General features: G+C 42.9%; 1 protein-coding gene across 16 annotated transcripts in view; it reads left to right on the top strand.

The window, feature by feature from the left end:
* DAB1 (DAB adaptor protein 1) overlaps positions 1–27,656 on the top strand; it is a 772,627-nt gene that overhangs the window by 514,037 nt on the left and 230,934 nt on the right. For 15 of the 16 annotated variants that reach the window (XM_014578749.4, XM_075936067.2, XM_075936061.2 and 12 more), the window contains one exon: positions 6,646–6,758. The exons of the other annotated variant lie outside the window; for it this stretch is intronic. The gene's annotated coding sequence lies outside the window, so the exon portion shown is untranslated. The remainder of the gene's footprint in view (positions 1–6,645; positions 6,759–27,656) is intronic. 16 annotated transcript variants of the gene reach the window in all.

The raw sequence follows: 27,656 nt of genomic DNA, 5'->3' as shown, positions 1-27,656 counted from the left end.
AAGTACTAATGGTATTGCATTAGTAAAAAGCCCCAGTACCTTGACTGGCTCGGCAAAAATATACACAAAGGCAAATAATCTATTTTACAGTGATATGGTGAACTGTGTTATTTGTTTATAACTATTCACTTAGCTTATCACTTTGAGTGCTAATATATTGTTAAAATTTAATCACCATTCTTTGTCACTTCGGTTATGGAGACTATACTGATGGAGAAAAGAGAAAGAACAAAATGACTGTCTGCTAGATGTTTAAATCAGAAAATATACTGGTATTTAAATCACCGAAAATTCAGAGGAATATTAGTGGACTGTGTTATACTTACAGCTTGGAATGTTTTAATCATAAACAGGATCCTTATATTTTGCTTTCTGGTATATGTAAATTGGAATATTGGCTGGCAAACAGATATGTCACGGTCTTCTTACCTATTCACCACCAGTAAAGGAGGAGCAAGTCTCTTTGTATTTGAACTATTTGGAATGTTTCTTAGCTGAAGTATAATTGATAGAGAAACAACTAGCACAGTTTTATATGGCCACTTAATAAGTACAGGCAGTCCCCGACTTACGCGGATCCGACTAATGTCGGATCCGCACTTACGAACGGGGCTTTCTCGCCCCGGAGCTCACAGGCAGCGGTCAGCCACCTCGACCTCCGGGGCGAGAAAAGCTGCTCCTGGTGCCCCTGGTCTGTTGGGGACCGTCTCCAGCAGACCAGGGGCATCAGGAGCAAAGCCGCAGCCCCGGCGGGTTTGCTCGCGGTGCCCCTGGTCTGCTGGGGACCGTCTCCAGCAAACCAGGGGCACCGGGAGCAAAGCGGTCCCGCGCCAGAGCAAAGCCTCAGAGGCGAGGCACCCCCCGCTGCCGCTTTGCTCCCTGTGTCCCTGGTCTGCTGGGGGGGGGCGCAGCTAGTGTGCCCTCCCCAGCAGACCAGGCTTTTGTTGTGGACCCTGGGGCAGAGCAGCTGGGGCGCTGCCGGTTGGTCCCGCAGCGCCGCTCTGGGCGCTACTGGACCAACCCGGCAGCACCCCAGCTGCTCTGCCCCAGGCGTCCTGATTCAGCCGCTGCTGGTCAGTTTCAGCAGCGGCTGAATCAGGACTCCTGGGGCAGAGCAGCTGGGGTGCTGCTGGGTTGGTCCAGTAGTGCCGAGGAGCGGTGCTACTGGAGCAACCCAGCAGCACCCCCGCTGCTCTGCCCCAGATGTCCCCAAGTCAGCCGTTGCTGAAACTGACCAGCGCTGACTACAGGAAGCCCAAGGCACAGTTGCTCTGCCCCGGGTTTCCTGGAATCAGCTGCTGATCAGTTTCAGCAACAGCTGACTTGGGGTTCTTAAGCTGAATCTGTATGTAAGTCAGAACTGGCGGTCAGTTTCAGCAGCGGCTGAATCTGGACGCCAGTTCCGACTTACATACAGATTCAACTTAAGAACAAACCTACAGTCCCTATCTTGTACGTAACCCGGGGACTGCCTGTAGTCATTTACATGCCAGAAATTGTTCTGATTTTTTTTAAGTCACGCAGTAAATACAAGTACTGGTTTTCACTGCCATCATGAGGAGGTTTCACAAGGACAAAACTGCACTTCTCTTAATTTTTTAAGTGATAACTTTGTCCATTTAATGATTGTAGCCACATTTTTTGACTATCCATTTTTCACCTGTGGAAACTGTCTCTCCTCCCATCATGCAATGTAAACAGTACATACTGATGCTTATTCGATATTTATATGAAACTGTAACAAAAGAAAAAGTAACTTCATAGGCATTTTCTCCTGCCATGAGAATTATTTGTTTTCATGGTCCTATGTGGCTCCTGAGCTCCTGAAAGTGGCATGAAGTCTTCAGGACATTCTCAAATTAGATGAGGCCCTTCTGGTATTTTAAATCTCCAGAAGGCACTAAAAATCTTTGCTAAAAAATGGTCACCATTTTGGAAGAGTGATGCAGTCTGTCTCAGGAGTGATTTACCTAGACAAGCCTAATAAGGTCTGGCCTATTTTGATGTTCTTGTAACTTTAAGAATTGTGGTTATCACAGCAGTTTCACAAGTTATACACGAGACACAACTGGAAGGCAGCCACCCGTGAAAAACATAAATACATTAGAGGATCTTTTCATAAATAGGGTTGCCAGGTATCTGGTTTTGAACTGGACAGTCCAGTATTTGAGCTTTCTGTTTGGGAAAAAATTTGAAAAAATATAAATGAGAAAATATAAATGTCTGGTATTTTCTAAATAAGATGTCATGTAGATTGTATGTAATGTCAAGTGTGTCCAGTATTTTTGTTGAAACAATTTGGCAACCCTATTCCTAAAATACATTGATTTCAGGGGGAGCTTTTCAGAGATGACTCCTTGGCTAACCAGTCCATTGTAGAGCCCCAGACAAGGAGGCTTATCCATGAGGCTCGAATTTCTCCTCTGGCCTATTGCCAAAGGTAATCTGGGGAAGAGAGAGAGAGAGAGAGAGTCTTCTGCGGTATTTAATAGTCGGGTACCTCATTCTATCACAGTGATCAAGGGGGTGATATGGACCCTAGTCTCTTGAATTTGGGGTAGTAAAAGCACACACAAGTGAATACTAATTCATATTTATTTTGATGAGCATCAGAGTGGCTGAGGCCTATCCCACTCTTACTGTTGCAGGTGTGTAAAGGTGCTCTCTCCCAGACTGAGAGGCAGCAGGAACAGTAGCAGGATGTGTGGCCATACACCAGTCAGAATAAGGGAAGTGGAGGAGAAAGGAAGAGAGGGAAGAGATGCAGGATGGGTAGCAGGGAATATGAAGCTCATTTCAAAGAGCTGTTTCCCTGGTCTCCTTTTTTCTCACCTGCCCTACAACTCCCCAGCACCCAGAGTTGCTTTAAAACACGTCACTGTATCGTATTACTCGGCCCACTGTAGTGACCCAGCCTATCATCTGTGTACACGAAAATGCTGCTGAGATAGTATTAGTGACCTTACTGGGCTTGGCTAACCTAGATGTTTATAGATAGATATTTTATGCTGAATCAGCTCATTGTAGATACTCGTGTGCATTTATTAGATGGTATTTAACTAGCCGAATAAAATATACATTAGCAGTTATTTATCTGGCTGTTTAAATAGCACATAATAAATTTACAATTTGCTTCTATGGCTATAAAGGAACCTGTTTTACATGTGACCTATGCTGGAACCTATGTTAAAATGTATTGAAGTCCAAAAGTCTTTCACTCCAGTTCACACCCACACACTTTAAATGCTGTCTTCCCTGAATAAATAGCTTGAATATGCATTGGGTGAAATGGTCTGCAGCAGTTGTACTGAGAGATGTACATGCCAAGGGAAAAAGTCAAAATAGGTCCTTGGAAGATTACGAGTAAGGAGATGATTTGTGGATCTATAGTGTGTTTTCTCTACTAGTAGTATTTTACAATTAGTGGAAATAGAGATTCATTGTTTAGTCCATTTTACATGTATCATCATGTCTGGATTGAAGATTAGATTTGAGATTTGTATGAAGAAAACAGTTGACATGATTCTTGAACAAATCTTCAAGGATGCAGATGTGTAGCAAAAAAACGTTTGTTTGTGTATTTGTAGCATGTAGGAGCTCCAGTCATGGACCAGAACTACATTGTGCTAGGTGCAATAGAAAGACCTAAGAAAAATTATTTTCCAAAAGAGCTCAATATCTTGTGTAATACAGACAGCAGATGGATACAGACAGATGAGGGAGTCCAAGGAAGCAATGAGACAGTATTGACTGGTATTCTAGGCAGTAGTCTCAGCACACCAGGTTTTAAAAACAATCATGTTTTTATACTTAGGCATCACAACCAAGGAAGGGTTTGAGGAGGGATTTGAAGAGTGATAATGAGATTGCTTGATGGGTGCTTATGAGGTCTGATAGACAGCATGAAAGAAAGCATAAAGGGGTTTCTCCAACATTTTACAAGCAAGCAGCTGGACGTGAGAATCAACATTTTGATAGTGAATGGTAGAAAGGGTTTGCATAGGCCTTGAAGGGCCTTGAAAGTCAAGACAGGCATCTTGTGTTTGATTCAAGGAAGGGCAGTGGTGGGATTCAAAGACAGAGGGTGAGATAGTCAAAACAATTGGCTAAGACAAGTGCTCTTTGCAGCAGCAATCTGAATGGGTATGAGTGTGGTAACATTGCATTTGTCAAAAAGCCAGAGGATGTTGCAATAATCGAAATGTGAAATGGGAACTTGCACGAGAGTTTTAGCAGTCAGGATGGATGGGAAAGGCTGTATTTTAAAGAAGTTCTGCAAAAAAATCTGCAAAACGTAGACAGTTTGCACATGTGAGTACCTAGAGAGAAGACCAAGTCAAAGATATACCCTGTGCTCAAATGGCAGGCAGGAGGTGGGGTTATCAACAGTAATCAAGAGGGGAGGTGGCAGGGGAAGGCTTCGGATAAAGATTAGGAGTTCTTTTTAGCCATATTGAGCTTGAGCTGGTGGCTAGACATCCATGGAGAGATGTCAGCAAGACAGGCTGACATTTTAGCTGATGTCAACAGTTCTCCCTTCTGAGACCTTAGTCTTGTAATGAACCCTGTGAGGTTGTCTCCCCTGTGCCCAGCTAGAGCTCCTCTTTCAGTTACAGTGGGGCTTAGTGTGAGCAAAATGGATTGATCACATTGAGTTCATTGCAGAACCTAGGCCAGATAATTTTCAGTATCTGTTGATTTCTTCCTTAATGGAAAAACAATTAAGACATTATAGTTTTTAACATGATAGCCAGTAAAAATGATTTACAAGTTAGCACATAAAAAGCTTTTAATGGTTAATAATTCTGAAATGTCTAGCTATAAAAATCTATTCTTTCACAAATTACTGTATCCTAAGAAATTAACACAGCCAGGAATCAAACCAAGACACAGGCATGTCCAAGTAACAATTTAAAGAGTATCTGTTGACTGTAAGCTGAAATAAATATTATCAAAAACAGTATTTGTTGTGGTTGGGGGACAAGTGACAATCTTTTCAAGTATTTCTTCTTTGTTCATATGCTTAACATCTATGGATCTCAAATGAATTCTGTATGTAGACCAAGGGGGAAAATAGACTTGTCAGCATTTTAATTCATGTACATCAGTATGCTGTGTGAATAATGCTGCAGTATTTCTAAATTAAATGTTGTCTAGTAAAATGATTTTTAGCCTTTTTTTAAGGTTAAATCGGTTCATTAGCTATTTGAAATAAACGGCTTTATTTTATTGTTTCTAACTTGAAACTTGAAAAAAAGCCTCATGTCTTTTCATGTTTCAAAGTGAGGGCAAGACCTTAAAGACTTTAATTATATGTATGCAGAGAGTGTTTTTAATGCATGTTACTTGTGATTTAACATGAACATTTAAGATTAAATGAATGCTTTTATTTGCATGCATTAGTAAGTGGCTGACCTTTGGTCACCTTCCTGCCAATCTGGATTTTTAGATACTGTCTTTGCAGTAGGATCCGTTCAGACAGACCCCTATTCTACAAGCCATGGCTTGATGTGCACATAAGCATCTGTTAGTCCATGTCTTATTGCAGGATTATGATCTTCTGTTGATGCCCATCATCATAAAACTGGAACACTTCACAGATTAATGAATTTATTCTTACAACTCTTGTGGCCACTAGGAAAATGATGTTCCGTTTTACTGATGAAGAACTTAGGCACCAAGAGATTAAATGATTTGCCCAAGGCCAGAGAGGAAGTCTGTGGCAGAGCTGGAAATTTAATCCAAATTACCTGAATCACAAGATTATCCTTCTTTTCTCTAAATGGAACATAGTTTGCATTGGTACTCCATGTATTGACTCAAAATTAGACCCTAGTACAAATGGTTACTGAATTTACATACACTCTAAATCAGCATGGCAACCCTTTTTTATTTTGAGAAGTATGGTCTGAATACATTGGGCACTGAAAGAAGTGTTGTGCCGTTGGGCTTTGAGTGTGCTTTCTTTGTGAAGAGCTCTGTCCTTGCATTACTCACAGTTGCACAAAGCGGGTAAACAAGTTCTGAATAAGGACTTCTGTTAGATTGTATTCTTCTTGATATCCCCCCAAAGCAGCCAGGCCAAAGATTCTGCGGGTACTTTCAACACAGCTATCTGGAAGCATGGCTGGGGCATGTGTGTGGGTGTGTGTGTAAAGAGAGGCATGCATTTTGCTTTATTTCAGCTAAACTCTCTACTTTGTGTAGAATGTCTTGTTTCAGTTGTGTGTAGGCAAACAGGAAACGATAGTTACACTGCTCTGGAATGTCTTTTACTCGCGTCTCCCTAAAGATTCAAAGATATGTGCTTTTAATTGTATGGCCACAAAATCTGATAATTTTGTGTGTGTGTGCCCGAGAATGTGCTATGCTAATAGCAGAAAGGACTGATGAAGGAACATGCCTATAAAAATGTTCCTTCCTTGGTAACATGATGAATTGTGGAAGCCCTGATTGAAAATTCTAATCACAGCCTTGCAGTCCTTCAGATCACTACCGTTGACAGTTGATTCACTTCTTTTCATGCCTGCTGCCTCTCACTGCTTATGGTGCCTCTTATGCATGAGTCTATCATTAGCACACAAAGCATGATGGATTGGTTGGGGTACCTCTCTTCTTAGAACCTGGGAAATGCTTCTTTTTCAGAATCACAGTGCCGGAGTGTGACATCGTCATGAATGAGAGAAGAAAGTAATACAGTATTGGATGTGCCCGTTTGCTGCCACTGTTTAGAGAGAAAATGATGCATTATGGGGAATGTAAGTATATGGCCTGTTTTACCTCACTAGCAACTGATGCAGAAAATCACTGATCACAATCAATGCATAAACTGAGTCTGGCCAATGCGTGGAGCATATTATGCCCTTTCAAAATCAGAAAAGTAAACAGTTTTCCAAAATTGTATCAAAAAATTAACCAGTGTAAGAAAAAAGTCTTTTGACTTTCAGCTTGAGCTAAGGATCAAAAGGATTAAAGCTAATTGATTTTGATCTCAGATGTGTATTTTCATCGCTCTTAAAACTGCACTACTTTTTCTTGAGACAAGAAACTCCAAACATTAAACTGGTAAATGATTTTATTTGTCTCCATGGCTTCTAGTTGGCATTTAATGTTTCAGTGAGCAAATCAGTTAAGTTTTGGGTCTGGTGAAGAATTGATGGGACCAATTTTCAAATGTGGAATCCAGACAAAGTGGAAATATGTCATGTTCAAATAAAAGGCAGAGCTCTGATGCATCGTGTGGACTCATAATAAATGAATTCTCACTACAGAGTCGACTAGAGATCTGGAGGAACATATTTTTAAATTTATGATGATTCATTTTTAAGATGAACCACAATAAGAAAAATGTATTAGTGACAGAGACGGAGAGAAAGGAAGCAGTTTCTTGGCATGGAAGACAAATAGATAATGTTAAGGCTGCTTTTAGATTGCGCTTTCTGAAGTCTGTGCAGTGAATAAATTGATATTCATAAAAAGGTATTGCTGCAGCTGGCAATAACAACAAACCATGCAAGTGTAACATCTAGTAGGAGTTGGTAGGGTTTGTGATGCTGTTTTTATGGGCTGTCTGACAAGTGCTGATGCTCTCATGCCCCTGCATGATGAGTAACAAAAAGCGGAGTTGATTTTCTACCAAGACTGCTAGTTCTTACAGAGCACTGAAATAAAACAGTGCTGCTTCTGGTGTAGAATACACAAGTAGTTTGTATTTCAGGGAAAGAAATCCACATTTTTCTGAAGCTCAACATAGTCTTCTACCTTTACCACAAAACAGTTGAGTTTTATTTTGAATTATATTGTTCCGGTATAAAACTGAAAAGAAGTGCTGTCTAGGATGAAATCCACTGAACAGCAGCTAATTTCTTCAACTTTAGATAGTGGTTTGGTAGTAGCATGATGTGCTGCTATTTTTATTTATCCAGAGATCAAGCATACACATCAAATCCATAACTTCTTTTATTTGTATTCATTTTTCTTTTTTAACACCAAATTACTTCCTTTATGTCTTTTTAGTTCACTGTGCTGGTGTGGCTGTCCTGATACTCAGCAGATGCAAAATAGATTAATGTACACATTGGAGCTATGACATTGCTGGGAAACATGATTTACCTGAGTGACTGGAGTAATTATACACACAGGAAAAAATCTTCAGCTTGTGTAAATCAGCATAGCTCCAATGAAGTCAGTGGCACTATGCTAGTTGAAGATGCAGTCCCTTTTCCAGTTGGCATAAAGGGGCTGTTAGTGTCACACTTGATTCAGTGGGGATTGTAAATGCTCCACACCTTTAGAAATCTGGTAGCCTATTCAGGTGCCTAAATATAAACATCATTGCCTAGCTGTAATTAGGGATGTAATCGTATAAATGTGTAAATGGTTAACTGATGATCCTGGGCTCATTGGTTAACATTCATGGTTATATGCAGTTCCCCCCACCATGCTGCTGCCTCTGTATTAGAGGCAGCAGCATGGGAGTGGGGGGCAGGTGGGAGCCAGTGCACGTGGGGAGCTGGCATTCAAGCTGGCTCCCTACCCATACTGGCTTCCATGGGGCCACCTGACTCCCTCTCTCCCTGCACTGCTGCCTCTGATACAGAGGCAGCAGTGCTGGTGGGGGTGGGTGGGAGCCGGAGCTCCTGGGGAGCCGTCTTAAAAGCCGGCTCGCCACACTCACTGGCTCTTGAAGGCTGTCTCCTCCCCTCCTCTGCATGAAAACATGTAACTGCTGAAAATTTCAGTGGTAACCTATTTAGCAGAATAAACACATTTTAACACCCATAACTGTAACATAAAACTATGAGTAGATAGTACTCCAGGAGGAGTTTTCAGGAGTTCAGACAGTTGTTTACCTATTAAAATTCTTCTCAAAAGATGTTTAGTTTATAAAAACACCTTTTTTTGTACCCTTTGCTACCAGTATGTATCTGCTTCAAGTCTCTTAGTCAAACTTGCACCTGGGTCAGTATTGATGGCTATAATGGGCTATCATAAGCTCGGGGGATTGGAAAATCGTGCTTCTCTAGTTTTCCATTCACTGGCCATGTATCCCCTCACCCTTATTTGTTCTAGCATGTTGGTTCTGAACTCCCTCACTTTGTGGCCAGATGGAGCTGGGAGCCCCAATATTTTTCTGTTGTTAATGTGGGCTTGGTGCAAAGTATGGGAAAGGTTGAGTAGGAACCACTGTTCTAGCATACACACACTGGAAAGGCAGAGCCTCAGAGGAGGAGCACTGGCAACACCATTCTCAGTAAAGTGCAGCTATGATATTTTATGTTACCGACATATGTGTTTATGAGCCTTTTTTGAACACCTAGGTGATAGCATGTTCACCAGGGTTTTTTTATGTTTACCAGCAGCTGGAGCAGTGCACAGAGATTCCCCGCCCGCCCCTGCCATAGGGGTGCACATGCCGGCTGCTCTCGTTCCACTGCACCGCTGACACCAGCGGAGGTGGAGACTCCATGGCACTTTAAATTGGTTGGAGGCAGCAGGTGGGGCAGGAGGATGCAGAGAGCAGGGAGTGTGTGGGAGCAGCAAGGGTTTTGCTGGAGTCTGGCCCTGGGCTAGGAATATTCCTGGTGCTAGGGCACCATGGGCCCATATAACTTGCTACTTATGGATGCAATAAAGAGATGAGAACACAGAATTGCAAAACCAAATATCATTCATATGGTTTTGTACAATATATACGGTCATTTACTGTATATAAATGCTTGTTCCTTCTTGGCTTTCAAATGCAAAATAGGTCATTTGGTTCTTCCTTTACATCCAATAGCATGGACCATCTTATTCACTGTGACTAGTGTTCTGCAATAAAAAATCCAGGTTACGCTGATACTATACAGTTTCAATGGCCAATCTGGAAGGTTACCTGTCATGGAATCTTAGACAAGGGTTGGAGTTGTATGCCATATTTACAAAGTAGAGTGATGTGATATATAAATGATAATAATTTCCCAGTCACATTTTTCCAGTAATGTGATTAATGATAAGTTGTTGAGGCTTTAGAGTTTCAAAACACCATTGATTATTCTTCAGTTAATGCTATCAACCACTGGTAAAATGGCTGGTGCTATTACAAGTAAATGTTCGTCTTCATAATAACATCAGACAGGTAACACATACATTTCATTTGAGAGAGAAATGTTCAGGCATATATTTTTGGTGCACTACAAGGAGATGCACACATTGATAACAAGCCTAACAACTTCTCTAGATAGACTTTGAGTAAAAATAGCTATTTTAATCATCATAGTGAAATGTAATTATTTAGTGTGGGAATGTTTTTAGATTGGGTGAATTAAAGATATATTGCTTTCCACATTTCTGAGTCCTAAGGGCCTTTTTCCAACTAATATATCATCTACATATTTGCAGTTCTGGGTGTTAGCCCAAATGAGAGAGTATGGTCATAGAGTCAGAACTGGAAGGAACCTGCTTTATAGGTCATCAAGTCTAGTCCCCTGCTCTCATGGCAGGACCAATCACCATCTAGACCATCCCTGGCAGGTGTTTGTCTAACTGGCTCTTAAAAATCTCCAATGATGGAGATTCCACAACCTCCTTAGGCAATATATTCCAATGCTTAACCACTCTGGGTATGTCTACACTACCACCCTAGTTCGAACTAGGGTGGTAATGTAGGCAACCGGAGTTGCAAATGAAGCCTGGGATTTGAATTTCCCGGGGTTCATTTGCATAAAGCCGGGCGCCGCCATTTTTAAATGTCCACTAATGCGGACTCCATGCCGCGTGTAGCCGCTCTCACTGCAAGAGGTTGGTCTCCTCATCGTGTTGCCTTCCTCAAACCTGTCCCTGTTTCAGAATTCTGCAGTGCAGTGTTCTGGGCATTCGGCTATATCTTCACAGAACATTATGCGATTCCTGGGGATTCTACCCACATGCCATCTTCCGCTCCACAGTACTGTCATCTGTAACTGACCTAACTGAAGCCCTTCCCCTCTGAGTGGGATACTATTGGGGGGGGGGGGGGGAGTCAGCTACAGTGGTGCATCTATGAAGATACTACCTGAAGAAGAAGTTTCTTCCGTAGTGATGGTTCTTCGAGAGGTGTCTCCCTCTGGGTGCTCCACAACCCACTATCCTCCTCTTTATTTTGGAATTCTCATCAAGGACTTTGCAGTAGAGAAGGACCTGCATGGGGTTAACCCACATGTACTAGTCAGCCTTATGGTGGGGGATGAGAGGAGATAGAGCATGTGTAGGAAAAAAGGAAACACTGCTACCAAAGTTCTCCGATCAGCAGCACAGAGACACAAGCACACCCTGCAATGGAGCACCCATAGAGACACGCATCTCAAAGATCTATCATTACTGTGTGAGGTATCTAACTTCTTCATTCTATACTCATTTAATACATTGTCCTCACTTCTAAAATTGCCAGTTTATTTTATGATGTGGATATTGGTTCATTAGGACCTGGAGTGAGACCATAAACCTATTTCAGGCATTAAACATCTGTCAGGGGTAACAACTTCCAGTCACTGATGACCTTGGGAAAATGAAACTGTTGACTTACAGGTGAAAGGATCTGTATCTCATTAGCTATCCATGGGCCATTCTGTCCCTTTGAAATCAGTATTTTTAAAAATGTTCACATTTTTATTATGCTATTTCTAGGTTGATCTAAAAATGAAATACATAATATTTAATTAAATAGACAGATGAGTTACATTACAGTACAGTGGGATGGAATTCAAAGCTTTAAAACAGATGAGCTTGTAAGTATAAATATTCATGTACATATGACGTATCTTATGTGAATTTAAAGAATTGGTTGGTGATTCTAAGGTCTGTTAGCAGCAGTGACTGTACAGTGACCAGAAAGATATGACCATTTCTTTCAATATTTATGTAAATTATACATGTTTTGCAGTAATATTTTCAAGATTAATTGTCAAGTTCCTGTGTGTATCACAACATCTAAACTGATACATTCATTCCAATTTTGCAAGATCATTTTGAGAGGAATCTGCATTCTGAAACATATGTATCGCTAAAGTGACAAGGCAAAAAATAGATGAGCTGAAATAAATACAAAGGCACACAGTTCGAAAAATCACATTTATCTGAAATTTGTATACCTCTTGTAGTTAGGAGTTAAACCTCAGATAACAACTTAAGAAAACTCCCAAAACAAAACAAAAACAGTATTTAAAAATAAACAAAACAACAGCAAACCACTATTTTCTCAGTTCTGCCTTTAATAGCAATTGTTTTATAGTCAGTTTCTAAGTTCCCATGCAGGACTCAAATTCAGCAGAGTCTCCCCTCACTCCGCCCCCCCCCCACCCCCACCATGAGATAAAGCCCGAAATCTCACTGCCTCCTTTACCCCCATGGGATTAAAGCCCTGAGCCCTGCCACAAGTGAAGCCTGGAACCCCAATTATGGACTGTGGGATGGGGCCTCCAGGAAATAATCTCTGGGAATTTAAACCCTATTCCCATGCCATGAACTCTGTGGCTGGGCTCCTTTGCCCTCTTAGAAGAGACCCACCCACCTAAGTCAATGAGGCTTTATTTGGTAGCACAGGTGTGCCCATTTGGAGCAGCTTGAGGGATCAGTGTCATTGTTAGTTTCATCTCCCTGAAAATATCTATGTAAATGTCAGCAAGGGATCAGAGAATAAAATTGTTTTACAATAATTTAAAAACATTCTATTTAAATAATATTCTATCAGAAACTGTTTGAAAAATTTAAGTTGATATCCCGTTAATATTTAATAAAACTATGTTATGTTCTAGGTAGCATAACTTTTGTATGGTATTATAGCTATAATATACATTAAAGCTCTGATCCTGTAATTTGTCTATTCGTTGGCAGATTTATTCTGTTGTATGAAGCACCAGTGAGTATACTGTAGCTTTGAACAAGTGTCTGCCTAGACAAAGGTAGTTTCAAGATTGAGCCCACATTTTAAAAAACCTATCATAAAGCTTAATGCATTATGAAAATATATTGGCCTGAATATTGCATGTGGATAATTATTTCCTAATATAAAAATGAAAGTAGCATGCAAAATTCAGATTTTTCTTTTTTATAACGTGCTAGATCTGACACCTCCAAGCCCAAGGTGTGTGGAAATGTGAATCTGAATTTTGCTGCTTGATTCCATCTGTATATGTGAAAAAATTAACAACTTTATAAATTATCATCAAACACTTTACTATAAATACTATTTACACGTCAACAGAAGTTTATTCCCATCTGTGATGTGTGTTGACTAAAGGGAGCTTTTGCTTTGGGGACTCTATGTTATAAATCCACTAAAGACGATTAAAATGTTCCCATTGAAGTCACTTGGCCTTGGATTGGGCACTCAGTGATCTCTCTTTCTCTTATATTATTTAGTTTGAAGCCACACAGAGCTGTGCTCCATAAGGGGCCTTATCTTGCTCCTTTTGAAGTAAATGTCAAAACTTCCATTGACCTCAGTGACACAAGATCAGAGGTGTAATGAAAGTCTCATATTAGACCTCAAAAAGCAAAGAGTAGAGGCCGGAAACTCCAAACGTAATCCAGCCCATTGGCCCTATTGATTATAGCATAGACGGTACATAGAGCTTTAATTGTGCAATCTGCCCTCCATGGACCATGTTTCAGGCTTAAGCAAGCCAACATTTACCTAGACACAGTCAGTCACACTTTCAGTGGAGCTTTTATTTAGCCTCTGAAATTGCAAATATAATTTTATGCACCCATGGTTTGGCACGTACTGTTTTTCACAATGTGTTTGTGTATAAACTGATTTGTGTCTGCAAATCAGGGATGGCAGGCTCCTAAGTGCTCTATTGGAGGGTGTATAAATGTTCGCTTGTGTGTAGAAATGTTGCGTGTCTAGAAGTTTGGCCATGTAGTTAGAGGCAACTTTTGGAAAATGTCATTTAACCATTCATGCTCTCAATATCAGTGCTTTCCCACTGCTGCTGCTTAAGGGGAAAAACATAGATACCACCCCCATTAGTGCTTTTCCCCCAAAGCTCTACCCTTTCCTCTCCTAAGTGACGTCAGGAGCCACTGAGGCGAATAGGGCCAGCCTCTGTGTTGTCCAGATCCCACCTCCCTCTAAAGCGTGGGGAACTGCCCCCAAACTGTCCTATGAATGGGCTCTGATCCCTGTATCCTTTGGTATATATGGTTGTGACTATTTTCTTCCACTATTTGATCTGAGGAAGTGGGTCTGGCCCACGAAAGCTCATCACCTAATAAACCATCTTGTTAGTCTTTAAAGTGCTACATCGTCCTGCATTTTGCTGTATCTTCTAGGGATCTGAACATGTAGTCTTCTACACGACTAACCAATAAGCCTTGGCATATTAGTTAATCTTATTGACTACATGCACTCCCCTCACCCCCTTGCTGCCTCTCTGTGTGTGCCAGCTCTGCAGACCCGCCTGCCCCACCCCTTGCTGCCTCCTACACAGGCAGCAAGGGAGGCCAGGCAGGAGCTGGTGCTGGGGGGAGCTGGCTTATGAGAGGCAGCAGTGTGGTGTGGGAGGGGGGCAAGGGTGGCTGCCCTGAAGCAGCCTCTATGTGTGGCAGCCTGGGCTCAGCACAAACAGAGTATGGTCTGTGGCAGCAGCCCCTGTCTGCGGTAGGGGGGAGGGGTCCGAGCTCCCTGTGGACAGAGGCTGCTCTGCTTCCCATGGCAGCCTTCCCCTCTTCCCTGTCTGCCAGGAGCTGGACACTCATGGACAGGGGCTACTGCCACCCCATGCTGCTGCTTCTGTATTAGAGGTAGCAGCACGGGGCGGCAGGCAGCCGGTCTGTGCAGGGAGCTAGACTGGCTCCCACCTGCTACCCCGTGCTGCTACCTCTCTTAGAGGGCAGCAGCGCAGAGTGAGGCCGAGAGCATGCTGGCTGCTGGCCCCACCCCCTGGGGACTATCGAATAGTTGTGTAACCGATAAGATTTCATGCAGTTACACGACTGTACAGTCACACTGTATCTAACATCCCTAGTCCTTTCCCTGCACCCACATGAGGAAACTGACCTGGATGCATGGTGCAGCTGGCATTGCTGCTTCTCTCCCCCCTCGAATGCTGCTCCTCCTCCGTGCACTCCTAGGGAACGTCTTTGCTGCACACTTATTTCAGAATAAGCTATTCCGGAACAACTACTCTGAAATAGCTTATTTTGAAATAGCACGTCTACGCTACAGGGAAGCCTCGAAATTAGTTTGAGGCAGGCTCCCTTAATGTGGATGTGCTACCTCAATTTTGAGCCCCAGGAAGCACTAGGGAGTAATTACTTTGAATGGGGGAGCAGCTATTTCGAAATAGCAGCAGTGAAGTGTGCACACTACAGCTATTTTGAAATAACTATTTCGCAATGGCATTAGTCCTTGTGGAATGAGGGTTGCAGAAGTTGGAATAAGCCGTCCGTTATCTCGAAATTATTTCAAAATAACGGAATTGCTGTGTAAGCGCTCAGAGCTGTGAGAGGCAGGAGCAAGGAGTGACATCGGGGTTCCATGGATCAAGGTCACTTCCCCCACCTGGGCTGTGTTAAGGAGAGCGCAGGAGAGCAGTAGCTCCCGATGCCTGTCTCACAGCACAGCCTAGCTAGGGAAAGTGACCTGGGTGCCAGGAGTACTTGGCATTGCTCTACACTCCCATTTCCTCCCTCCCTCTCCTGCCCTGTCAGGGGTGCAAAAATAAGATGGGGAGGGGGGGATAATATCTCTCCATCACAGCTCACCCTCCACCATTTTCCGCTGTCAGGAGGAAGCAGAGAGAAATGTGGGGTGCCTCGCCTCACACATAGCACTCCCATGCAAGCCAGGGGCAGTTTCTGGCACTACAGCAGCAGCATGCACCTCTGCACTACTGCCCAGTGCCTTCTTGAGTGCCGGCATCCTGTGCGGTTGCCTGGGTGGCCCACTCCTAAGGCAGGCCCTGGGTTGGTCTGCCTAGGAGATTATATGCTGTGATTAAACCAAGGTTTGATTGTTATTTATCAAAAACATAAAAATCCTTATTGGGCTCAGACCTTGTGGAACATTTTACAATTCAAAGCCATTTTTTTACAGATTTTATAACCCCCTGAAAAGGTGGTTTGTAATAAAAATACCCACAAACCTCTAATTATAGTGCTGTGAGATACTTTATTAATATAATTATACTCTAAGAAGCATAAATGCTAAACTGGATGACTTGTCTGAAGTGGCCTACATGTGACTTCCACTTTAACAGCTAGTGACAAAGTACAAAGGGTGTTGTACAAACATACAGTGCTTTAATTAATGAGGGTAATATTAGGCTTTGAATCTCCTTTAGAGCTTCTGTCTGTTGGAGTATTCCATGTATTGTGAATCTTCCCTAACACTTAAAGCAAATGAACTGAAATAGCCTTTGGGCTATTTTGTAACTCTGTGTGGTTTGGAAAAAATTAATCCTGCGCCATTTTACATTTGCTGTCTGTGAATCAAACTGTGAACGCTAACTTAGAAACTTTCACACTTGGCTTGAATGAAGACTGCCAGTGCTTGGAGAATGTTGTTGTACACAGTTAGCTCAAGGAGGGCTGGCATCGAGACCCATCAACCTTAAAGTGCCAAAGCTCAATGATTGCTCTGATAAACTAGGACAAAGGTTACACGAGAGTTTAAGGGTATGAAATTGCTACTAAAAATCTACGTTATATCAACTAGACCTTCAAAACTGCATTAGCTAGCAACTGAAAAAGAGCACATTGTCGTTAGATAGTAAGGGCTCTGGAAAGCAGAGACATGAAGGGGGCTCAATTATGAGTGTTTGTGGCAAGGGATGCTAACTATATCATAGAATCATAGACTACTAGAACTGAAAGGGATGTCAGGAGGTCATCAGGTCCAGTCCCCTGAACACATGGCCGGACCAAGCACTATCTGCATCCCTGATATTTATCTGACCTATTCTCCAATGATGGAGAGTCCACAACCACCTTAGGCAATTTATTCCAGGGTTTAACCACACTGACAGTTAGGATGTTTTTCTTAATGTCCAACCTAAACCTCCCTTGCTGCAATTTAAGCCCATTGCTTCTTGTCCTATCATCAGAGGTTAAGGAGATTAATTTTTCTCACTCCTGCTTGTAACACCCTTTTAGGTACTTGAAAGCTGCTATCATGTCTCCCTTTTCAGTCTTCTCTTTTCCAAAGTGAACTAACCCAGTTCTTTCAGTCTTCCCTCATAGGTCATGTTTTCTAGACCTTTAATCTTTTTTGTTCTCTTCTCTACCATTTCCAGTTTCTCCACATCTTTCTTCAAATGTGGTGCCCAGAACTGGACACAGTATTCCAGTTGAAGCCTAGTCAGCACAGAGTAGAACGGAAGAATGACTTCTCATGGCTTGCTCACAGCATTTGTGTTAATACATCCCAGAATGATGTTTGCAACAGTGTCACACTGAAGACTTATATTCAGCTTGTGGTCCACTATAACTCCTAAATCACTTTCTGTAGTGCTCTTTTCTAGACAGTCACTTCCCATTTTATACATGTGAAACTAATTGTTCCTCCTTAAGTGGAGTACTTTGCATTTGTCATCATTGAATTTCATCCTATTTACCTCAGACCATTCCTCCAGTTTGTCCAGGTCATTTTGAATTATGACCCTATTCTCCAAAGCACTTGCAACCTCCCTGTGGAGAAACAATTGCTGTTACTTTGTTGGAAGACACAAGTCATGTAGTTACTCTGAAATGTGATGGTTGAGATGATGGTCAGTTATGTCTGGTCGAGCAGTTATGGTTGTCATGGCTCTCAAAGAAGGCAGTTGTCATGGATAACTGCCATGCAGTAGGGTTTCTGCACGTGTTCTGTGAGATAGCAAGGGCCTTATTTTCAAAAATATTTTAGCACTTGAAGATGCAGATTGGAAATCCATTTAGGTCCTTAAATTCTGAAGCAGCCTGCATGCTTATTTCCATGGAAATCAATTGAAGTTAATGAGAGCTAGGCATGTAGACTGCTTTAAGTGCCTTTACATATCTCACGCAGCTGCTAGCTGCAATTTTAGTGCAGGGCTATAATGAAAACCTTTGAAAATCTGGCCCCAGGTACTCCCAATGACTGTTGAAGCAAATGGAAGCTGCCAATGTGTGGTACCTTTGAATATAAAGCCTGGAGGATCTGGTTTTCAGAAAATCTGAGTGGTTCCATTAACTTCAGTGGGAGGTAAAGATTCCCTGAAAATCAGACCTTTACTTTTTATTGTTTTTTCCATAAAACTAATATATACACATACAGTATTGTACAGATTGAGGTTGCAGAGTAATTATACAGACTGTCAAATAATGGCTGTGTTTAGATGGGCATTTTGTTAATATTTTCCTACTATGTGTTAGCATTACCTGCAAATCATAGGAGTGGAAAAAACTGAAAAGTCAGGAAAAAAGGATTATTCATTGCTTGCTTTTTGTTGGTTTGTTTGTTTTCCACTGTAAATGGCAGAGGCTCTTATCATAGACGTAAATAAAGAGTTCATTAAAATTTCTAAGATATAGAAGCGATTCCAAATCTGGTTTGGTTTGGAGTCACCATTTTATAACAAGACTATTCTTCCCATTTCCCCACCATAATGAACCTCTCTTGTCCTGTCCCTGCTGTGTTGCTATGTTTCTCCAGTCAGCAGCAGAGAGCTGTTTAGGGTGAGGAGCTTCCAGAGTTCAAAAGTGCCACAGGGACAGAGAGATGGCAGGTGAGTCCTCCACAGCTCAGGTTTCTACAGGGTTGTGGCTGGGGGAAGCTGAAATTTTATTTTTGCAACAGAAGTAACTATGTAGATCAGAGGCAAATTGAGAATTCAGCACAATTAGGTTTACAATGAAAATTAACAGGTTTTGCATTTGATTTGTATTTCAGTTGCTGTTTTCTTTGCTCTGTCATATACTGCCTGTATTCACTGGAGCATAGAGAAAGTCAAATGCATTGCTTATTCTGTGGATCATTATAGGAAATGCATGTATTATATTTAAAGAGATGAGAGATACAGCTATTTGCTCCCGTATGAGACTACAAGATTTTATTATCGTAATTCCATGGGGAAAGTGCGTTCCCATATGGGAGAGTCTGGCTGCTCACAAAATAATGAGATGCTCAGAAGAGATATTCTCCTACCATCCATTTAGTTATGCGTGATTAATGTATGGAGATCAATGGCATTTTGAAGAATGGGTTGGCTTCACATGTGCAGCCTGTTCTAAAGACATTGGGTTAGAAAAAATGCATGCTAGTCCTATAAAACAGAATTTCTATAGCCTATCATACGGATAACAACAAAATCTGGATGACAAGCTTATTGGGAGAAAGTGCAATGTTACATTAAATCAGGACCTAAGTGTATTATTTTATGTTTGCCACAATCATGTTTTATTATGTGGTTTTCAAGGCACAGTATTACAGAAAATGTTCCAGTTAGTATCAAAAGTCTTTTAAGATTTGGAAAATATAATAAATAATTAGCTCTTTCATATCGGCTGTGATGCTTTATGCATTTTGCCCCTTCCAGTTACTCAACCAACTCACAACTTTTACTGTATCATAACCGATGATCCGTTTCCCCCATGTTTTCAATGTGTTGCTTTCATCCACATTTACTACCTTACAGTGATCTATGCAATACTTTGCTTGTAAGATAATATTGTGTTAAGTACCTGTAAAAACACACTGGGAGGACTTAAGTCCCCATAGGCTTGTTTCTCCTCTCCCTTATGTGGGAGTAAAAGAACAAAACCCACCTGTACCCATATGATGGGGAGAAGGGTCATGTTTGCAAGGTTTTCACAAGAGCCTGCAGTAACTCATCAGCAGATTCACACTGTGTAGAAGGGGATAAGTGAAAATAACAGCTGACACCTCTTACATGCTTCCCTGGGGAGCTTGATGGGTTTCTTAGTAGAAATACACTTGCAAAATTAATTCCTGCCCCATTGGAGGGATTAGGGTTAAATTACAGGGGTATGGCATTCAATCTCAGTGTAGATCCTGAGAGAGAAGCATTGCAACCAGTTTGGGGAGAACAGTAGAATGTCACAAAGGGACTGGATCTCTGTGTAGATATCTTTGGCTCTATCAGAGCCTGTGCCCAAACCCAACTGACTTCAGTGTGGCTGGAATTTCACTCACTGCGGTTTCCCAGCAGAACCTTATGGATCTGTGATGTTCTCAGGCTGTAGCATGCCCATGAAATCCCCTTTGCAGGGGGTTCAGCAAAGTGCTATGAGAATGGTTCAAGGATTAGAAAACATTCCTCATTGGATTAGAAAACTTCCTGATAGATTTATGGAGCTCATTCTATATAGTTTAACAAACAGAAGGTTAAGGGGCAACTTGATTACATAGTCTATAAATACGTACACAGGAAAAATATTGAATGGGCTCCTCAGTCTGACAGAGAACGGTAAAACATGATCCAGGAGCAGGAAGAAGAAACTAGACAATTCAGACTGGAAATAAAGAGTAATTTTTTTAACAATGGGAGGAATCAATCACTGGAACAATTTACCAAGGGTCACAGTGGGTGATTCTCCATCACTGACAATTTTTAAATCAAGATTGGATGTTTTACTGAAAGATCTGCTCTATGAATTATTTTGGAGGAAGTTCTTTGGCAGTGCAGGAGGTCAGACTAAATCAGGGGTCTCATACTCCCAGCCTGCATAGTAATTGCACAATCTGGCCTGGGGCACCCGGTGGGCTGGGGTGGGGAACCTGTACATTACTGACCCCCTCCTCCCCCAAAATCCAGCCCCTTCCTGCCATCACTTGCTCTTTCTAGGAATATAAAGGGTTAACTGGTTACCCACTAAGAATCACCTGTGACAGACTGCTGGCTAAGCCAGAGCTCTGCCACTGTAGCCCAGCTGAAAAGGCTGATGGCAAACATCTGAGCAAGCCCAGGCCTGAAGGGCTATTAGAAGCAGCTGTGGGCCTCATTAGCTAGAGGGCTATGTAAGGGAGACAGGGTGTGACTGAGTGTCGTCCCCGTCGTGTCGTCCCCCCCCCCCCCCCCCCGGGCAGAAGGAAAGGCTGAAGTTGCTGCAATTGAAAAGCTGTGTGACTAGAAGGTGGTGGGAAGCTAACAATAAAACACATGGGTGACTGCACCAGAAGGGGTCTCCGGCTCATCTGTGAACCACAAGGTGTCCCAGGGCAAGGGGCCTAAGTAAAGACCTTGCCACACACTCTTATCGGGAAATGCTTATGGGTTAACTAGTAGCCTTGGTTCTCCAGCCTGGCTGGGCCCACTGTGCCATGAGCAGAGGATGCTCCAGCTAGGTCAGGCTGGAGCAGTTCCCTGTCCTCAATGCAGTGGCCCAGTCTAGCCATAGCAACCTGTGGTGTAGTGAGCCCAGCCAGGTCTGCTTTAGGTGGGGAGGGGGTCTGCTCCAAGAGTAACTTACTGTTTAACCAGTTAACATTTTAAATGATAATTAACATCTCTAGCCCTCTGCCCCCAGTGGCACCACATCCCCTAGCCACACGGTCCCCTCCTCCTTTCCTTCCTCCCCCCCACTCCCGTGTGATCCCCAGAGCTGCATGCTTGGGTGATAGAGTGCCATGGGGGGACAGGGCAGGGTGATGATAGGAAGGGGCAGGGCTTGGGGGCTGCTAATTGAGAGACACCCCCCCCCCCCGGGGCCAGATTGGACTGGCCCACAGGCCGGGCATTTGGGACTCCTGGACTAGATGCTCAGAGTTGTCCCTTCTGGGCTTTGAATGTGGAATCTAAACCACACACTGTGATCTGATATTTTGTAGCTAGGTTATTTTTTATTTCAAATAACTGCTGGGAAATTTTGTCTTGCAGTGATGACCACTCTGGTCAGAGGTCGGAGTGCTAACTTTTACTTTCTTTTGGAAAGTGTCCCACAGTAATGTCGTCTTCTCTTTGGCCTAGTCATCTCTGCTCACCCCTGATCTACCTCCTCCCATTGGCTTCCAGACTTTTCCACCTTTCCCCGAATCCTTGTCCCAGTCTTCTGCTTGGTAGTTCTTGACCAGGCTGTTTGACCAGCTAGTCCCACCTCTCCCCAACTGTCTTCCTTCCCCTAGCTCAGGGGTCCCCAATGCAGTGCCTGCGGGCACCATGGTGCCTGCCGGGGCATTTATGTGCACCCACACTGGTGTTTTAAAACAGTTGTCTCCAAAGTGGGGTGTGTGCACCCCCTCTGCGCAACAGCTGAGAGGGGAGATGCCAGGTTCGCAAGACATGCAAGGGAGCGCATGCGCGGTGTGTTCAAACGCCCGTGCAACAACTGAGAGGGGAGACGCCTGGCGTGCCATGACGTCACGGCCCGGGACTTCAAATTTTAGAACCATGAGGCCTAACTCCAGGCCTGGCATGTGGTCTGGGGTCATGGAAGCAGCTGGGGCCAAGTCCAATCACAGACTCAAACTGGAAGGCAGAAGGTGGAGGTGCGGGAAAAATAGGGGGAAAGGGTGGGAGAGGAAGGGGCTTGTGCTGAAGGGAGGGGGGCAGGTCAGGAGAAGAAAGGGGAAGGGCACTAAGGGACAGGGTGGAGGAGAGACAAATGCCGGGGGCCAAGTGGAGACAATGAGGAAAAGGGCAGGAGGGGAGGTGTCAGCTGGAGGGGGGACAGGGTGATGCTGGGAGAAGAGAGGGGAAGGGCATTGGGAGCTGGAGGGGGAGGGAGAGGTGCTGGGAGAAGGTTTGAAAGAAGGGGTGGGCATGAGGAAGGCTGGGATGGAGCAAGTAATATGTGAGGGCACAGGGGCATGAGGGGAATGGGGGCAGAGTGGTGGTGAGGGGGTGGGCATCAGGGAAAAAGAGGGCAAAGGGGGAAGGGGCAGTGAGAAGGGCAGGAGTCAGGACAGCAGAGGCGGGTGAGAGGTTGGGGGGCAGCAGGCACCAGGGGAGCTGATGGAGCAAGGGGAGGAGACATGTCAACAGATGGTGGGGATGGGGAGTGTGAGATCTAAAGGTGCCATGATTTTGGCAGGGGAGAGTGCTTTTTTTGCTCAACATTTGGACATCCCCCCCTTTTTGTTAATGCAGAATTTTGTTTAAAAATGAATTACAATAGAATTAAAATAAAAATTATCCAACCAAATTAAGTTTCTATCATATTTACCCAATTCACATTTAATATGAAAATAGCCTTCAGCTTGCGCATTTGAAGCCTTTTTTCTATTTTTTCTCCAAAAGGGGGCCGAATAATTTAATTAATACCTTTTACATGTAAAATTACCTTTGTTATCTTATGGATTTATATATTACGTAATATTAAATATGATGTTTTTCATATTATTTATTGTACAAATACAAAATAAGCCTTGAAAAATTGTTGGCGCCCGCCATACTCTTCTGAAAACATGAATGTGCTATTGGCCACAAAAAGGTTGGGGACCACTGCTCTAGCTCATTGATTCCCAATTTTTTTGAGTATGCAGACCCCCTTTCAATCTATTAACATTTCACAGACTCTCCCACCTCCACTCCCTGGGGGAGGAAAAAAAAGAAAAATAAGAATTGGGCCCATCACAACGGGCCCAATTCTTATTTTTAAACTTTCCATGGACCCCCTGCAGTACTGTTGCAGATCACGAGGGGGTTGGGAACCACTGCCCATCTCCTCATGTAATCTGAAACTTGCTTCCTCTCCTTGCTTGTTCCCCTCTTTTACTTCCATTTCCCTCACTTGCTTCCAGACTTGGTCTCCTTACATCAGGGGAGCTGACAGGATTACTGGGCCTCTGGGCAGTGTGGGAGAGGGGATGTCTCTGTGCTCCCAGGAGGGGAAGGGCCTCAGGCAGAAGGAGCAGGGCTGGGCCAGCATCACTATGCTTTGTGTCCCAGTCTATTTCTTCTCTTCCCTTAGAAGAAGCTGTGAGGGGATAGTGCGTGTTCGGGAAGGATGGACTCTGGAGACTTCAGTGATGTCTCCACTGCATATGTGCAAACTGAGATTTTTCAAAGACATTAAAACTTGGCCACAGTTGGGGATGGCAAAAGGTATGTCCCTGACACAAAGGCCACTACCATGCCAAATTTCAGGTCCCTGCTATGAAATGGGGAATGCTAGCACTTGCCAAATGAAAAGTTGCCATAATTATTTTTACATCACAAAGCAATGTATTTTCCCTAACATCATCCTCAGGAGCAACTGAACTGTTTTGGCTGCAGCTTACCAGTAAAAATCAGCATGAGGCAGACAAGCAGCATGGAAAATTTCAGCCCAAATGGGTTAAAATTTGGCAAAGGTATAAACAACTGAAAACAGAGTCTTATAATGGAAAGTGTCTGTCAGCCTTAATAAGTGATGCTTCCAGTTCCATGCATAATAAAAATAAAAATTCCTTGGTGGTAATGATCAAAAACAATAATAAAACTCTTGTAAAGTATAATGGTTTTGACCAAAAAAATATTACTACAAATTTTTGTGGAGCCACAAGTATACAATACTTGCTGTCAGTTGCTTGAACTACTAACTCTGTTGGGGTACATTTACACAGAAAGTCTGTTATTTCAAAATAAATTCAAAATAACGTGCTTCTTACTCCGACTTCTGTAAACCTCATTGCATGAGGAGTAAGGGAAGTCAGTGGAAGAGTTCTCTGTTTCTAAAAAAGTTCTATGTAGATGTGCCCAAATTTGAAATAAACTATTTTGACTTATACTACTCAATTAGCATCAAGTTGCGTAGCTTATTTCGAGTTTAGCTCTGCTGTATAGGCATACCCTTGCTTATTACTTATATGGCCTGGTAGTCTCTCTGTAAGTACTATTGAATTGGAAGTGTAAAACATTAAAACAACCCTTCCCAGCTTACTGTTAATGAATCTGGAAATAAAGCCCAAAATGCACACTTGCTTTAGAGAATTTAAAAGAAACTATATTTCTACGTGGCTTGATGAACATACTCTTTTCTATTTTAACCTAATGTAATACCATCAATTATTTAGGATTTGTTATTGATTTCAGTGCTATACATCTTGTTATATTATTAGATTTTCCTCATTAGAATTCCTCAGCATTTTAGCAATAGTGTCTCTGAAGATGAAATTTGATACAGATCTGTTTTTAAAAGAGAAATATTGGAGATCATCCTGGAATTAATGAATGTGATGCATATTAGCTTTCTTAAATTTAAACATAATGAAGAACTGAACTGTTGATGACACTGGAAAGATTTTAAAAGAGGGGAATAATCAAGCCGGGGATAATTAGACTTGCTATTTAAATATTCAAAAAAGCAAAAGGCATATCTGAAAAGGCAGAATTAAGTTATAGTGGCAGAAGACTAATATAAAAATGAATTATAAGCAATAAAATTATATCTCCTTGACTTTATAAGTATAAAATAATAAGCAGTATGGAATAATGGAGATTCAAATCCTAAGTAACCTAAGTTAAAAACCAGCCATAATGCTTTTAGTACAGATGGAGCTGTGCTGCAAAATTCAGATCAGGGTTGCAATCTGTCCCAAAGTTTGTGAGTATTTAGTACTGAGGCTCATAGTAGAGCCATGAAGTTTGGATCCAGATTAAAATACTGAACACTTTGTTCCAAAGTTGGAAGCTGAAAGGTTTGGTGCAGCAGAATATTTAGCATATATTGAACTTTCTGAAATAAGCCTAACTGTTCATGTGAATCTGTTTCTGTGCATTATATTTAAAAAATTGGTCTTTATTCTACATAAATAATTTGTGAACACACACCGTGTCAGCTGGACTTGCTTCCAATAGCTATCCATTTGGACATCCAAGTAATCTTAATTGTGCCTATAGCTTATTGGGAGTTAAAAACAATAACTCCCAATTTGTGATGGGGTGTCCACCAAACTGTGGGCACAATAAAATGCCTGGATGAATATATAGACCAAAATATTTAAACTTGAGTTTCTAAATTTAGATGCCTAAATACATCTCTTGCTTTTTTTTTTTTCTTTTTTCAGAAAAGCTGATCCACCTGCAGCTTCAAAACCAGATAATTTGTTCAGGTGCCTTGCATATTTATGAAATTGTGTACAGGCAGTCCCCGGGTTACGTACAAGATAGGGACTCTAGGTTTGTTCTTAAGTTGAATTTGTATGTAAGTCGGAACTGGCTCCAGATTCACCCGCTGCTGCTGAAACTGACCAGGGGCTGACTACAGGAAGCTGGAGGCAGAATTGCTCTGCCCCCAGCTTCCTGGAATCAGCCACTGATCAGTTTCAACAGTGGCTGAATCTCGAGCCTGGGACAGAACAGCTGGGCTGCCAGGTAGGTCCCTGCAGGACCAACCCGGCAGTACCCCAGCTGCTCTACCCCAGGGTCCACAACAAAAGCCTGGTCTGCTGGGGGGGCGCACTAGCTGCGCCCCTCCCCCCTCAGCAGACCAGGGACACGGGGAGCAAAGCCGCAGCGGCGGCGGGGTGCCGCGCCTCTGCGGCTTTGCTCCCGGTGTTCCTGGTCTGCCAGAGACGGTCCCCAGCAGACCAGGGACACCTGGAGCAAAGCTGGGGAGGCGGAGGGGTCCCGCGCCTCTGAGGCTTTGCTGTGGCAAAGCCGGGGAGGCGCGGGACCCTGCCGCCGCTGCGGCTTTGCTCCCGGTGCCTCTGGTCTGCTGGAGACGGTCCCCAGCAGACCAGGGGCACCCGGAGCAGCTTTTCTTGCCCCGGAGGTCGAGGTGGCGGGACCGCTGCACTCTGGGCGGTCCCGCTGCCTGCGAGCTTCGGGGTGAGAAAGCCCTGTTCGTAAGTGCGGATCCGACATAAGTCGGATCTGCGTAACTCGGGGACTGCCTGTATTTAAGAGATGTGGTTCATTCAGAAGCATCCGAGTCATTAAGACATTTTGAAAATTAAAGAAGCCAGAGGTACCCTTTTAATGGTGTGAATGTATAAATCAAAATAAGTAAAGAAATATAGATCTAGAGCAGTGGTTTTCAACATGTTTCAGTCCATGGACCACCAGGCCAATCAAAAAATTTTCACGGACCACTTCCTTTTTGAGACTGCGTGTGCTGACAGATTTGGGTAACTCCCGGTCACGCTGGCCCAAAATTTCTCTATGGTAGTCACGCCATGTGACTTTGGACAATGTTCCTGTGGACCATCGAAAAAGTCACCATGGACCACCAGTGGTCCATGGACCATCAGTTGAGAACCACAGATCTAGAGAGATCTAATTTTGGATACTTGTGTTTGAAAATTTTGGCCTTGAGTCATTCCAGCTTCCTAGCAATTTTGTTACTAAATATTATAAAAATTGGCATAATCTGTTGTTAGTATTTTATGAGGAATAAATAATATATGGAAGTCTAACTGGAAAACTGAGTATTTTTCCATAGAACATTTTCAACTTTTTATTGGAAACCTAAACATTTTCAGACAAAAACTACAGATACTTTACATGAAACTTTTTATTTACTTGAAAATCTAGTTTTCTGTCAAAATATTTTGATGGAAAAAAGCTGCGATGCGGTGTACCAGCTCTGCATTGGGCTGCCAGACCAATCAGTGAGGGCCCACCAGGCCTTACTTGCTGCACATGCTCCAAGTAGAGAACACAGATAAAAGGAGGCAGTGTAGGTCAGTTGGAAAGGGGAGACACTGCAGGCTCTTACCTGCCACACCGCAGTGGTGAAACATGGGGATGTGGACTATCAGCTGGCTGTGGAGATTGCCATGGAAACTGAGC

This window comes from Pelodiscus sinensis, chromosome 9, assembly GCF_052426305.1.
Source record: "Pelodiscus sinensis isolate ZL-2025 chromosome 9, ASM5242630v1, whole genome shotgun sequence".
Lineage (NCBI taxonomy): Eukaryota > Metazoa > Chordata > Testudines > Trionychidae > Pelodiscus > Pelodiscus sinensis.
This window is presented reverse-complemented; position numbering and strand designations above follow the sequence as displayed.